This window comes from Pseudophryne corroboree, unplaced genomic scaffold (assembly GCF_028390025.1).
Source record: "Pseudophryne corroboree isolate aPseCor3 unplaced genomic scaffold, aPseCor3.hap2 scaffold_476, whole genome shotgun sequence".
NCBI lineage: Eukaryota > Metazoa > Chordata > Amphibia > Anura > Myobatrachidae > Pseudophryne > Pseudophryne corroboree.
The window spans coordinates 205140-221161 of NW_026970088.1; the positions used below are offsets into that span (position 1 = coordinate 205140).

Below are 16022 nucleotides of genomic sequence, written 5' to 3' on the forward strand. Positions count from 1 at the left end.
GCACCCCCCTGTCAAGTAAAGGAGATCCAACTGAGGCAGCACAAGGGAACTCTCGAAAGAAGAACAAGGCTAGAGGAAGATCTGAGATAAAGAAATCTGACTTTTACCAGAGCTGACCAGAGGAAAGCACAAACACAGTCCCCCACTACCACAAATAATGCAGTCAAGTTTCCCACATTTGGGGAAATCACAGGGGTCAGCATACCCAGAATGCAATGAATGAACCTCACCCTGGGAGAACGATCTTCATGACCATGGTATCTCCTATGCAAAATAAGTATGATTTGGGATAGGGCTGGGGAGGGCCGCTGCTCAGGCACATCTCTGTCAAGTAAAGAAGATTCAACTGAGGCAGCACAAGGGAACTCTCATCTGGGGACAACAACTGCAGGGAGAACACATATTTTCAGATGATCATGGGAGGGCAGACGGCTGCCTAATACTGAAGCACCCCCAAACAACAAACCAAATGCAACAACTAGTGCAAGCATTCCTGGGGGAAGGCCTGCAGCAGATGGATTTGCATATGGTGATGTCATCCAAGCAGTTGGTCAAATTTGGCTTCAACCCTCGTCTGCATATGAAAAGAGAAAAGGGGCGTGCAGGGCATGGCGGCCTTTTGCGGCGCTTGGATGACCCCTAGTTCGCATTAAACACCTCCACCCTCCTTCGGTGTGGGGCTCATGTTGGCTATGCCCCAGCCCCTGAAGCATTCAAGCTGATTTCTTGCAGAAGCTGGGCACTGTAACAGCTCCAGAGCTGCTCTGTATGGCAAGTAAAAGGGTGTGGGCCCTGCAGCACTACCTGTAGTTCGCATTGTGCGTTGGAAGGCACAAAGTAAGCAGATGGGAGAAGTCAGGATAGTGCGCAAGGGCATAGAAGGGAGCGGCTCAAGAAAAGAGAAGTGGAAACAGACAGCAAACTAGGCTGGAGAGCTCTTCTGTCTATATTTTGCAATCCTGCTCTTGTCCTCTCCAGCTGCTCCATGTAGATTTGACGTCTGGAAAGGTGCATAACCCACTGACAAGCAGGCACACTCCTGCATGAGTTTTCTCTCTCACTAGCTGGATGATACACAATCATTTGCATGTGCTCCACCTCCGACACACCACCCACCCAACCACCCAGTGACCAGAGCCACCCACAAGCCAACTGGCTCCTTGATTTAATTTGCACAGTGTAGTCATCCAGGCAGCATGTCCTTCTCAATGGAAGGATCTCTGGTTCCATGGAATCTTCCACATTGGAATGCTGCGGAATAAAAAGGATTTAAATATTCAGCTTGCTAGCATTCAATGTACCTGCGGCTTGGCTTTAGCACATGGGTCTTCATCCTGTGGCCCTCCAGCTGCTGTGAAACTACACATCCCAGCATGCCCTGCCACAGTTTTGCTATTAAGGTATGCTAAAACTGAGGCAGGGCATGCTGGGATGTGTAGTTCCACAGCAGCTGGAGGGTCGCAGGTTGAAGACCCATGTTCTAGCATGCCTGTTCTATGATGCATGTACCGTGGTGTCACAATCAGCTTGGAATGGGGTGTCTAGCAGGCATTTGCTGACAGCCACTTGAGGGAGACACACATCAGGAGATGCAGCATATCGGAGGTCTTCGATGCCTTTCCAGCAAATGCACACCACCTGCTGCTGGTCTGGACACAAAACAATGCCCACAATCGAAGTCCCAAAATGCCCAACTACAGGATTCATGTAAGTAGTGAATTTAGGAATGAATTTAGAAGTAGGAAATGAAGTTAGTTCACAAGTACATTCAAATTCAGATCTAAAGTCTAGGTAGGCCTCACGTCCTGGCAGCCCCCAGCACTTATAAATGCCTTGATTAGAGGTAGAGAATTAAATGTAGATAAAAAGTAGACACAAAATAAGACTCCACAGAGCAGTTATCAGGTGTCTTTATCAATTGTTGCATTTAAAAAATCAAGCAATTAGGGAACACAATGTTGCAACAATGTAACCCTATTTGCAAAATAGTACTAAATAAGTTTGTCGATGTAAGACATTTGCAAAGGCGCATCCAAAACACGCTGGAAAATGCAACTGAATCTGTTTTTGGAGGCTAGAATAGGAAATGTGCATCGGTCCTACAAGTACTGAAAGCTCTTCTACCATCTCCCTTTTCTGAAAAGCCATTTAATATATGGTTCCCAGATAGGGGACATATCAGATATTGCCTTTCAAAAGCAGCAAATATCATACCACTTCTATTGCCATCAAAGATAAACATTGATTGTTTTCAGATATTGGATTGAAAAAGCAGTCTTTATTGACATAAAGAAGCAAAAAAACATACATAAACATTACACACATAAGTACTGTGTTGCAGCACAGATAAAACACAATACAAATGCTGTCGGTATAGTACAGTTCAAGAACTACAGCACAGGCCAGCCTACACTATAAATCATGAACTGCACTATACATTTAAACAATACAATAATACAACAGTTAATAAGGCTATGGGTGTGGAGTGTAAGAGGGTGAGGGAATCACAAGCCCGAAGCTTTATTGAAAGACAGACACATATAAAGGGAGGATTAATAAATACAAAGATATCCTTTACTATAGAATGTAGTCCAATCCGGTCTTTCAACTCTTCCACAACTTAAAAACGGATAGTGTTCCCAAGCCTTCCATCCTGGAATATCTTCAGTCTCTCGCCAATGAAGAAAACAATCCCTCCAGCAGACTCTTCAACCACGATACAAGATCACAGCCAAAAGGGCGAGAAGCAACTACACTTGCGTTTAACCAAAACAGCTAAAACTTAGTGGAGGAAAGTGCAGTGCACCAAAACATAAGCTGACACAATCATGGAGAATGCGCCAGCATATATGCTCTTCTATCTATATTTTGCAAACCTGCTCTTGTCCCCTCCAGCTGCTCCATGTAGATTTGACGTCTGGCAAGGTGCATAACCCACTGACAAGCAGGCACACTCCTGCATGAGTTTTCACTCTCACTAGCTGGATGATACACATTCATTTGCATGTGCTCCACCTCCGACACACCGCCCACCCAACCACCCAGTCACCAGAGCCACCCACAAGCCAACTGGCTCCGTAACTTAATTTGCACAGTGCAGTCATCCAGGCAGCATGTCCTTCTCAATGGAATAATCTCTGGTTCCATGGAATCTTCCGCATTGGAATGCTGCGGAACAAAAAGGATTTAAACATTCAGCTTGCTAGCATTCAATGTACCTGCGGCTTGGCTCTAGCACATGGGTCTTCATCCTGTGGCCCTCCAGCTGCTGTGAAACTACACATCCCAGCATGCCCTGCCACAGTTTTGCTATTAAGGTATGCTAAAACTGAGGCAGGGCATGCTGGGATGTGTAGTTCCACAGCAGCTGGAGGGTCGCAGGTTGAAGACCCATGTTCTAGCATGCCTGTTCTATGATGCATGTTCCGTGAAGTCACAATCAGCTTGGAATGGGGTATCTAGCAGGCATTTGCTGACAGCCACTTGAGGTAGACACACATCAGGAGATGCAGCATATCGGAGGTCTTCGATGCCTTTCCAGCAAATGCACACCACCTGCTGCTGGTCTGGACACAAAACAATGCCCACAATCGAAGTCCCAAAATGCCCAACTACAGGATTCATGTAAGTAGTGAATTTAGGAATGAATTTAGAAGTAGGAAATTAAGTTAGTTCACAAGTACATTCAAATTCAGATCTAAAGTCTAGGTAGGCCTCACGTCCTGGCAGCCCCCAGCATTTAAAAATGCCTTGATTAGAGGTAGGGAATTAAATGTAGATAAGAAGTAGACGCAAAATAAGACTCCACAGAGCAGTTATCAGGTGTCTTTATCAATTGTTGCATTTAAAAAATCAAGCAATTAGGGAACACAATGTTGCAACAATGTAACCCTATTTGCAAAATAGTACTAAATAAGTTTGTCGATGTAAGACATTTGCAAAGGCGCATTTAAAACACACTGGAAAATGCAACTGAATCTGTTTTTGGAGGCTAGAATAGGAAATGTGCATCGGTCCAACGAGTACTGAAAGCTCTTCTACCATCTTCCTTTTCTGAAAAGCCATTTAATATATGGTTCCCAGATAGGGGACATATCAGATATTGCCTTTCAAAAGCAGCAAATATCATACCACTTCTATTGCCATCAAAGATAAACATTGATTGTTTTCAGATATTGGATTGAAAAAGCAGTCTTTATTGACATAAAGAAGCAAAAAAACATACATAAACATTACACACATAAGTACTGTGTTGCAGCACAGCCAAAACACAATACAAATGCTGTCGGTATAGTACAGTTCAAGAACTACAGCACAGGCCAGCCTACACCAGTGTTGCCAACTCTGAAATGGAAAACAAGCAACCGATGACTGAAAAATAAGCCCAAAACAAGCCCAAACCAATCCTAAAAAGCCCCAAAAAAAGCCCAACTCAAGGTTGTTGTTTTTTTATATATATATATATATATATATATATATATATATATATATATATAAACAGACATTATTGTTTGTCTTATTAAAATACATATAATTATTTATATAATCTGCCTTTAAGGTCTTTACAATGATATTTATCAGCACAAAACTGGCTTTTAAAGAATACTGGAATTTTTATAAATATTATAGTCAGAGTTGTGAATTTAAGATACTATGCTTTCATGTTTCCTCTAAAGAAAAATCTCAAGTGAAAATTGCCAACTGTATATACTGTATCTGTGGTCATTTGTATTCACTGTGAAATATTTATTCTATGGAAAGATAAAACAAATAATCTTACAACATCCAACTTTGTACTTCTATTAAATAAATTAAGAGGCCAAATCAAGGTAACAAAACAAAAGATTATTAAGACAATTCAAAATAATAAATGCATATATAAATATTAAATAGTAACTCAATTCAATAAATAACAAAGGAATTACTGAGAGGTAAAGTGCATTGCAGATGGCACACTGTGAGGTAAAGTGCATGGTACACTGTGTGAAGTAAAGTGCATTGCAGATGGCATACTATGTGAGGTAAAGTGCATGGCACACTGTGTGAAGTATAGTGTATTGCAGATAGCACACTGGGGGTCATTCCGAGTTGTTCGCTCGTTGCCGATTTTTGCAACGGAACGATTAAGGCAAAAATGCGCATGCGTATGGTACGCAGTGCGCATGCACTAAGTAATTTAGAACAAAACTTAGTAGATTTACTCACGTCCGAACGAAGAATTTTCATCATTGAAGTGATCGGAGTGTGATTGACAGGAAGTGGGTGTTTCTGGGCGGAAATTTACCGTTTTCTGGGAGTGTGCAGGATAAAACGCAGGAGTGTCTGGAGAAACGGGGGAGTGGCTGTCCGAACGCAGGGCGTGTTTGTGACTTCAAACCAGGAACGAAACGGGCTGAGCTGATCGCAGTGTAGGAGTAAGTCTCGAGCTACTCAGAAACTGAAAATAATTATTTATTCGCAATTCTGCTAATCTTTCGTTCGCAATTCTGCTAAGCGAAGATACACTCCCAGAGGGCGGCGGTCTAGCGTGTGCAATGCTGCTAAAAGCAGCTAGCGAGCGAACTCGGAATGACCCCCACTGTGTGAGGTAAAGTGCATGGCACACTGTGTGAAGTAAAGTGCATTGCAGATGGCATACTGCGAGGTAAAGTACATAGCACACTGAATTACAAAGGTTTTATGTAAAATGGATATAAGCAAATTCATCTGAGCTGTCTCCATCGTCTATAGAAGCTTCCATGTTATATATTCCTGAGTTGAAGCGCTGAAGCATATTGGTAGTTGGTTTAAAAATCCTTGCAACAAATACCCAAGCGTCTTAAACCATATCTGACATAAAGAATACCACATAAAGTGGTCCTAAATTGCTTCACTGTTGTGTGTCTGGTCAGTGTCTTTGTTGTTGTCATTGTTAAAAACAAATTAGCCCTACTGAATACACACAACCGGCAGTCGGCAACAATAGACATAATGAATGACTCATCATTTCTTTAAGACTCTATTCATCCACAACGTCTCACCTACAGTATGTCTGTGTGAGGATCTGTGTTATATGGATGAATGACTAATTATCTCTGGAAGTCGGTATCAGTGATACCTAAAAACAAAAGAAGCCCAAAAATAAGCAGCAAAAAAAATTATAAGCCCAAAAACAAGCAACAAGCAACCACCCCAAAAAATAAGCAACCAGAAGAAAAAACAAGCCCAATTCCGCTTGTTATAAACTGAATTGGCAACTATGGCCTACACTATAAATCATGAACTGCACTATACATTTAAACTATACAATAATACAACAGTTAATAAGGCTATGTGTGTGGAGTGTAAGAGGGTGAGGGAATCACAAGACCGAAGCTTTATTGTAACACAGACACATATAAGGGGAGGGGCAATAAATAGAAAGGTATCCTTTACTATAGAATGTAGTCCAATCCGACCTCTGTGCTCTTCCACAACTGAAAAACGGATAGTGTTCCCAAGCCTTCCATCCTGGAATATCTTTGGTCTTTCGCCAATGAAGAAAACAATCCCTCCCTCCAGCAGACCCTTCAACCACGATACAAGATCACAGCCAAAAGGCAGAGAAGCAACTACACTTGAGCTTAACAAAAATGGCTAAAACTTAGTGGAGGAAAGTGCAGTGCACCAAAACATAAGCTGTCACAATCATGGAGAATGTGCCAGCATATATGCTCTTCTATCTATATTTTGCAAACCTGCTCTTGTCCCCTCCAGCTGCTCTATGTAGATTTGACGTCTGGCAAGGTGCATAACCCACTGACAAGCAGGCACACTCCTGCATGAGTTTTCTCTCTCACTAGCTGGATGATACACAATCATTTGCATGTGCTCCACCTCCGACACACCACCCACCCAACCACCCAGTCACCAGAGCCACCCACAAACCAACTGGCTCCGTGATTTAATTTGCACAGTGTAGTCATCCAGGCAGCATGTCCTTCTCAATGGAAGGATCTCTGGTTCCATGGAATCTTCCACATTGGAATGCTGCGGAACAAAAAGGATTTAAATATTCAGCTTGCTAGCATTCAATGTACCTGCGGCTTGGCTCTAGCACATGGGTCTTCATCCTGTGGCCCTCCAGCTGCTGTGAAACTACACATCCCAGCATGCCCTGCCACAGTTTTGCTATTAAGGTATGCTAAAACTGAGGCAGGGCATGCTGGGATGTGTAGTTCCACAGCAGCTGGAGGGTCGCAGGTTGAAGACCCATGTTCTAGCATGCCTGTTCTATGATGCATGTACCGTGATGTCACAATCAGCTTGGAATGGGGTGTCTAGCAGGCATTTGCTGACAGACACTTGAGGGAGACACACATCAGGAGATGCAGCATATCGGAGGTCTTCGATGCCTTTCCAGCAAATGCACACCACCTGCTGCTGGTCTGGACACAAAACAATGCCCACAATCGAAGTCCCAAAATGCCCAACTACAGGATTCATGTAAGTAGTGAATTTAGGAATGAATTTAGAAGTAGGAAATTAAGTTAGTTCACAAGTACATTCAAATTCAGATCTAAAGTCTAGGTAGGCCTCACGTCCTGGCAGCCCCCAGCATTTAAAAATGCCTTGATTAGAGGTAGAGAATTAAATGTAGATAAGAAGTAGACACAAAATAAGACTCCACAGAGCAGTTATCAGGTGTCTTTATCAATTGTTGCATTTAAAAAATCAAGCAATTAGGGAACACAATGTTGCAACAATGTAACCCTATTTGCAAAATAGTACTAAATAAGTTTGTCGATGTAAGACATTTGCAAAGGCGCATCCAAAACACGCTGGAAAATGCAACTGAATCTGTTTTTGGAGGCTAGAATAGGAAATGAGCATCGGTCCTACAAGTACTGAAAGCTCTTCTCCCATCTCCCTTTTCTGAAAAGCCATTTAATATATGGTTCCCAGATAGGGGACATATCAGATATTGCCTTTCAAAAGCAGCAAATATCATACCACTTCTATTGCCATCAAAGATAAACATTAATTGTTTTCAGATATTGGATTGAAAAAGCAGTCTTTATTGACATAAAGAAGCAAAAAAACATACATAAACATTACACACATAAGTACCGTGTTGCAGCACAGCCAAAACACAATACAAATGCTGTCGGTATAGTACAGTTCAAGAACTACAGCACAGGCCAGCCTACACTATAAATCATGAACTGCACTATACATTTAAACAATACAATAATACAACAGTTAATAAGGCTATGGGTGTGGAGTGTAAGAGGGTGAGGGAATCACAAGCCCAAAGCTTTATTGAAAGACAGACACATATAAAGGGAGGATTAATAAATACAAAGATATCCTTTACTATAGAATGTAGTCCAATCCGGTCTTTCAACTCTTCCACAACTGAAAAACGGATAGTGTTCCCAAGCCTTCCATCCTGGAATATCTTCAGTCTCTCGCCAATGAAGAAAACAATCCCTCCAGCAGACTCTTCAACCACGATACAAGATCACAGCCAAAAGGGCGAGAAGCCACTACACTTGCGTTTAACCAAAATGGCTAAAACTTAGTGAAGGAAAGTGCAGTGCACCAAAACATAAGCTGACACAATCATGGAGAATGCGCCAGCATATATGCTCTTCTATCTATATTTTGCAAACCTGCTCTTGTCCCCTCCAGCTGCTCCATGTAGATTTGACGCCTGGCAAGGTGCATAACCCACTGACAAGCAGGCACACTCCTGCATGAGTTTTCACTCTCACTAGCTGGATGATACACATACATTTGCATGTGCTTCACCTCCGACACACCGCCCACCCAACCACCCAGTCATCAGAGCCACCCACAAGCCAACTGGCTCCGTGATTTAATTTGCACAGTGCAGTCATCCAGGCAGCATGTCCTTCTCAATGGAATAATCTCTGGTTCCATGGAATCTTCCGCATTGGAATGCTGCGGAACAAAAATGATTTAAACATTCAGCTTGCTAGCATTCAATGTAGCTGCGGCTTGGCTCTAGCACATGGGTCTTCATCCTGTGGCCCTCCAGCTGCTGTGAAACTACACATCCCAGCATGCCCTGCCACAGTTTTGCTATTAAGGTATGCTAAAACTGAGGCAGGGCGTGCTGGTATATGTAGTTCCACAGCAGCTGGATGGTCGCAGGTTGAAGACCCATATTCTAGCATGCCTGTTCTATGATGCATGTTCCGTGATGTCACAATCAGCTTGGAATGGGGTGTCTAGCATGCATTTGCTGACAGCCACTTGAGGGAGACACACATCAGGAGATGCAGCATATCGGAGGTCTTCGATGCCTTTCCAGCAAATGCACACCACCAGCTGCTGGTCTGGACACAAAACAATGCCCACAATTGAAGGCTCAAAATGCCCAACTACAGGATTAATGTAAGTAGTGAATTTAGGAATGAATTTAGAAGTAGGAAATTAAGTTAGTTCACAAGTACATTCAAATTCAGATCTAAAGTCTAGGTAGGCCTCACGTCCTGGCAGCCCCCAGCATTTAAAAATGCCTTGATTAGAGGTAGGGAATTAAATGTAGATAAGAAGTAGACACAAAATAAGACTCCACAGAGCAATTATCAGGTGTCTTTATCAATTGTTGCATTTAAAAAAATCAAGCAATTAGGGAACACAATGTTGCGACAATGTAACCCTATTTGCAAAATAGTACTAAATAAGTTTGTCGATGTAAGACATTTGCAAAGGCGCAAACAAAACACGCTGGAAAATGCAACTGAATCTGTTTTTGGAGGTTAGAATAGATGCAGGATCAAGTAGCTCAATGGGTAGGGTATTTGATTAGAATTCAACAGGTTATAGGTTTGAATCCTGGGTATGATAGTTTGAGGTGTTATTTAATAAAGTGTGTTTATATATTAGTCACACATGGCTTACTTGTACAAATGGCATGTCACCAGTTAGTGCTGACTGCTGATATGCCATTTGCACAAACACGCCATGTGTGACTGTATATGCATTTAAGGAGGGCACCCCGGCAATACCACAAACCATTGAGTGTCAAGTATACTAGATATATCTTCATATCTCATGTGCTTTCTCTGAGACCAATCTTGTTATGCCCCTTCCCCACAAGGCATGCGCCTTTTGTCCATATTGCAGAAATGGGGAGGGGGGGGGGGGGCATATAATTATCTGTCACAGGGCACCAAAAAGTCTAGTTATGGCTCTGGTATGCATTATGTAATCTGGCAGACCATATCTCCAACACTGGCTGGTTGGAATAGAAATCCGGTTATCTATGTGAGCAAATGACCATCAACGATTTACTCTCAAACACTAGAAAATGGACAAAAATGGTCCCCTAAACAAATTGGTTAAATTTTGGGTTTAACCAATTTGTGTAATGACCATTTTTGACCACTTTTCTAGTGTTTGGGAGCAAATGGTTAATTGACATTTGCTCCTATACATTACCAGATTTTCATTCCATCCATCCAGACTGGATAGATAGCCTGACAGATAATTGTGTAGTGTACGCCCAGGATAACTGTCAGTTGTGCTTTCTTTTATGACGGCACATAAATGGGTGGGCAGATCCAGAGCAAGCACTGCCCACTCATGCATAGTTGTCAACTGATGTGAAGTTCCAGGGGGCAATCTCAGTTATAAAGAAAAGTATCTGGAAATTGTCCCTAGTTTAAAAAAAAAAAAAAAAAAATTGATCAACTCCATTTATTTAGTATGATATCCCAGGTGATAGGATGCCAGCAGTCAGAACAACATACTTTATTAAATAACACATCTCAAACTACCATACCCAGGATTCAAACCTATAACCTGTTGAATTCTAATCAAACCCCCTACCTATTGAGCTATTTGATCCTGCGTAAAAATTGTGAACATTATATAAAGCTATTGGCACTTTGAAAAAAAAAGTATCAGCATTACAACGCAGCAGATCCATGCAGTTTGCAGCCACACACTACATGTATCTGCTCAGCCACAATGCTGATTATTTCTTCACAAAGTACAAGGTGAGCTCCAAACAGAATTCTCTAGCTTAGAATTATGCCAAACCTAGAAGTCGGGCCCCCCACCCTGGGATCCCCCAGAGGGAGGCCTGCACCGTCATGCGGCAGGCTTGTCTGTTTTGGAAGCAGGCTGATGGGCAGCCCAGGCTTGCTTCAGTCTGGGCTTGGCAGGTCTGGAAGCATGAGCTTGCTTTGGGTATGCCTGACCTTGGGTACGCTTTACCTTGAGGATGAAAGGGCCAAGGGAAAGTACTTTTAGCCTTCTGCGTGGTAGGAGTCATACTAGGTAGGCAAGCTGTTTTAGCAGTAGCCAGATCAGCTACAATCTTATTGAGGTCTTCTCCAAAGAGAGTGTCTCCCTTGAAAGGAAGCACCTCCAGGGTTTTCTTGGAATCCATATCCACCGACCAGGATCTCAACCAGCTGTATAAAGTATTACCTTGGAACTGGCTCTCCACTCCCCATTATCTGGTTATCATGGCTTCCTCCGCCAGTGTCCAGACTCGCTTGCTGAAGCTCGGCCACTTCTTCCTAGCAGCAGGCTCCTGGATCACTGGGCAGCAGAGGTGCTTGGGAGCCGGAAGGGGGCGGAGCAATCAGGCAGGCAGTTGCAGTGCTGCCCAGCTATCTGTGGTGTGAGAAGAAGCAGGGGCACCCCACCGCTGGCAGTGCTGCAGCTAGCGGTGGTGGCAGCGGCGAGGCTGCTGGGCTGGGTCTTGAAAAAGGTGGAAAGAAGGGTGTTACGGCATGGAATGTACAAACTGCGAGACCCTGCTGGTAGCGCCTTTGTCTATTTAGTAGGAAGGGCACGTAACAGCCGGAGGGCAATGGAGGAAGCCCCTTTAGGGCTGGAGCCCGGCGGCAACTGACTCCGTTGTCTCTGGCAGTTCCGCCCCTGGACTAGAGGAATGGTCAAGAACATGGCAACATTTAATGCCAAAAAATGCAAAATCATACACGTCTCAAAAATACAAAGGCTAACTATAATATTAAGGGCATTATAATGGCAAGAGGAAAGCTATCTAAGTATTACTATTTCAGGTGAGCAATGTAACAAAGCAATAGGAAAGGCAAGTCAGATGCTTGTTTGCATAGGTAAAGAACCAGTAGCAGAAAAAAGTAATACAGGTTGAGTATCCCATATCCAAATATTCCGAAATACGGAATATTCCGAAATACGGACTTTTTTGAGTGAGACTGAGATAGTGAAACCTTTGTTTTTTGATGGCTCAGTGTACACAAACTTTGTTTAATACTCAAAAAGTTATTAAAAATATTGTATTAAATGAACTTCAGACTGTGTGTATAAGGTGTATATGACACATAAATGAATTCTGTGAATGTACACACACTTTGTTTAATGCACAAAGTTATAAAAAATATTGGCTAAAATGACCTTCAGGCTGTGTGTATATGGTATATATGAAACATAAATGCATTCTGTGCTTAGATTTAGGTCCCATCACCATAATATCTCGTTATGGTATGCAATTATTCCAAAATACAGAAAAATCCGATATCCAAAATTCCTCTGGTCCCAAGCATTTTGGATAAGGGATACTCAACCTGTAATGCCACTGTATAGGTCCTTGGTACAGCCACATTTAGAATCCTGTGTTCAGTTCCAGAAGCCATATCTCAAGCGCCTTGAGTCCTGTTGGAGAAAGAGCACTATATAAATAAATAGTATCAAAATTTGTTTCACGGCACCCCTAGGCCAAAGTTTTTTTTATTGAGAAATTCAGAAAAAAATATAAAATTAAGTAAATTGTGTTTATAGCATGTCATCCTCAGGTTCAGTTATGTTGTGAGGGAATGGTTTTGCCAATTTAATAAAGTATAAATAATTTTAATTGGTCCTGGACCACCAAACTATGCTACCAGTGCAAGAACCCCAGTTTGGAAACTACTGCCATAAAATAAACCTTTTTTGTTTTTTTTTAAACTACATGTAATACACCTTAGATCTCAGTTCCTAAAAGGTTTTAAACCCTTGCATACAGTAAACTACACATATTTAAAAATCCTACACCGGGCACAAGTGCTCACGGGCCAATTTCATGGCAGTCTCGGATAGGAGGGCATTGTGGATTCACCAAGGGAATGCTGATGCTGACTCCAAGAAGCCTCTTCAAGATCGCAGGAGCAGAGTCCTCTGCTTCTGCCAAATCCACTGCATGACGCTGGGGCTCTCTTGCAGGAGCCCACACCAGTGGGGGGCACCAGGGGCGGAACTACTGGCAGGGCAGGCAGTGCATTGCACTGGGGCCCCGCCGCACTCAAGGGCCCACAGCCGCCGGCATTACAATGAGTCACAATGACTCATTGTATCATGCCGCAGCCGCACACCAGCGCTCCCGTCGGGTCTGCGTCCTGCGACTCCCGCCGCCCGCCCGCCCGTCGTAACGAACAGATCAGGCCAGGGCACTACGGGCAGCAGCCGCAGCACCAGACACGCTGCCGCCTCTGTAACACACGAAGAGGGAGGAGGGTCGCTTGGAGATGAGAGGAGCAGCGGCACGGGGGGGAGGAGGAGGAGGAGGGAGGTGAAGGAAGGAGCCGCAGCAGCGCTTTGTTACTGGTGGAGGCGCTGCTGCTGCCCCTCTGCTTCACTATAGGCTGTCTTCCGAGAACAGCCTATAGTGAAGCAGAGGGGCAGCAGCAGCAGCGCCTCCACCAATAACACAGCGCTGCTGCGGCTCCCTCCTCCACCTCCCTCCTCCTCCTTCTCTACTGCCCGGGAATCGTCAAGCTGCACGAGGAGCCTGAGCCAGCGGAGAGGGTAAGTATAATTCTTCTTTCTTTCTTTCTTTCTTTCTTTCTTTCTTTCTTTCTTTCTTTCTTTCTTTCTTTCTTTCTTTCCTTCTTTGTTGGGACTGCCTGCCGCTATGTGTAAAAAGGGGGAATCTGCCTGCCGCTATGTGTAAAAAGGGGGAATCTGCCTGCCGCTATGTGTAAAAAGGGGGAATCTGCCTGCCGCTATGTGTAAAAAGGGGGAATCTGCCTGCAGCTATGTGTAAAAGGGGGGAATCTGCCTGCAGCTATGTGTTAAAAGGGGGAATCTGCCTGCAGCTATGTGTAAAAAGGGGGACTGCCTGCCGCAATGTGTAAAAAGGGGGAATCTGCCTGCCGCTATGTGTAAAAAGGGGGAATCTGCCTGCAGCTATGTGTAAAAAGGGGGACTGCCTGCCGCAATGTGTAAAAAGGGGGAATCTGCCTGCCGCAATGTGTAAAAAGGGGGAAGCTGCTTGCCGCAATGTGTAAAAAGGGGGAATCTGCTTGCCGCAATGTGTAACAAGGGGGAATCTGCCTGCCGTAATGTGTAACAAGGGGGATGCTGTCTGCCGTAATGTGTAACAAGGGCACGCTGTCTTCCATAATGTGTAACAAGGGCAAGCTGTCTGCTGTAATGTGTAACAAGGGCAAGCTGTCTGCTGTAATGTGTAAAAAGTGTACGATGTCTGCCATTATGTGTAACAAGGGCAGGCTGACTGCTGTTATGTGAAAAAAGTGTACGCTGTCTGCCGCTATGTTTAACAAGGGCAGGCTGTCTGCCGTTATGTGTAAAAAGTGTACGCTGTCTGCCGCTATGTGTAACAAGGGCACGCTGTCTGCCATAATGTGTAACAAGGGCAAGCTGTCTGCTGTAATGTGTAACAAGGGCAAGCTGTCTGCTGTAATGTGTAAAAAGTGTACAATGTCTGCCGTAATGTGTAACAAGGGCAGGCTATCTGCCGTTATGTGAAAAAAATGTACGCTGTCTGCCGCTATGTGTAACAAGGGCACGTTGTCTGCCGTTGTGTAAAAAAGGGGGATGCTGTCTGCCGTAATGTGTAAAAAGGGGACGCTGTCTGCTGTAATGTGTAAAAAGAGGACGCTGTCTGCTGTAATGTGTAAAAAGAGGAATCTGTCCGCCGTAAGGTGTAAAAGGGTCTCTACCTGGTGTAGTGGTGCTACTGTGCGGCATAATTTGAATAATGGAGACTACTGTGCACCGTTTTATGAATTGGTATTATTTTGTGGCCACACCCCTTAACCACGAAGCCACGCCACTATGTTTTTTTGCGCGCGCCTACGGCGCGCACTGCCCCTGTTTTGCATGCAGGGGTGGGGCTCCAATGCCGTTTCTTGCACACACTGCTAAAATGTCTAGTTACGGCACTGTTGCTAGGTATCCACTTCCCTGAGCAGGCCCCCCTCACCAGATCCTCTCCAGGGGTGAGGGGGTGGACTTGGATGGGATGGGATGGGGGGGGGGCCCAAGCCATTTTGTCGCACATGGGCCCATTGCTCGCTAGTTCCGCCACTGGGGGGCACGTCTAAAACTCTTCAGTCAGTTCTGGATTCATTCGGACCTGGACTTGTTGGTTTTACAAATAGTGTCCCAAGGGTACAAACTGGGGTTTCAAGAAGTTCCCCCTCACCGATTGTTCAAATCAGCCTTAGTCAGCAGGGAGAAGGTTTTTATTCAAGCCTCTTCGTGGTCCCGAAGCCGGACGGCTCAGTCAGACCAATCTTAAATCTGAAATCCCTTAATTTCTACCTAAAGAAATTCAATTTCAAGATGGAATCTCTCAGGGTAGTGATCTCCAGTCCGGGGGATAAAGGAGATTTCATGGTTTTGGTAGACATAAAGGATGCCTACTTACATGTTCCCATTTAGCCACTGCATCAAGCTACCTGAGGTTTGCAATTCAGGATTGTCATTACCAATTTCAGACGTTGCCGTTTGGTCTGTCCACGGCTCCGAGGATTTTCACCAGGGTGATGGCGGAAATGATGGTTCTCCTTCGCAAGCAAGGAGTCACAATTATCCCGTACTTGGATGATCTCCTGATAAAGGCGAGATCCAGGTACCAGTTGGTGCAAAACATCTACTCTCCCTGACAGTTCTTTAACAACATGGTTGGCTCCTAAACTTGCCAAAATCGCAGTTGGTCCTAATGACGCGGTTGTTGATTTTGGGAGTGATACTGGATACAGAAGAGGTTTTCTTCTAGTGGAATGGCTCTGGAGATCCAGAGTCTGGTCAAA

General features: G+C 44.1%; 1 non-coding gene across 1 annotated transcript; it reads right to left on the reverse strand.

The window, feature by feature from the left end:
• Window positions 1-117: 117 nt before the first annotated feature.
• On the reverse strand, window positions 118-281 carry LOC135028456 (U1 spliceosomal RNA). The gene has a single exon (XR_010224762.1). It is a non-coding gene; the product is annotated as a U1 spliceosomal RNA (small nuclear RNA).
• Window positions 282-16022: the final 15741 nt, after the last annotated feature.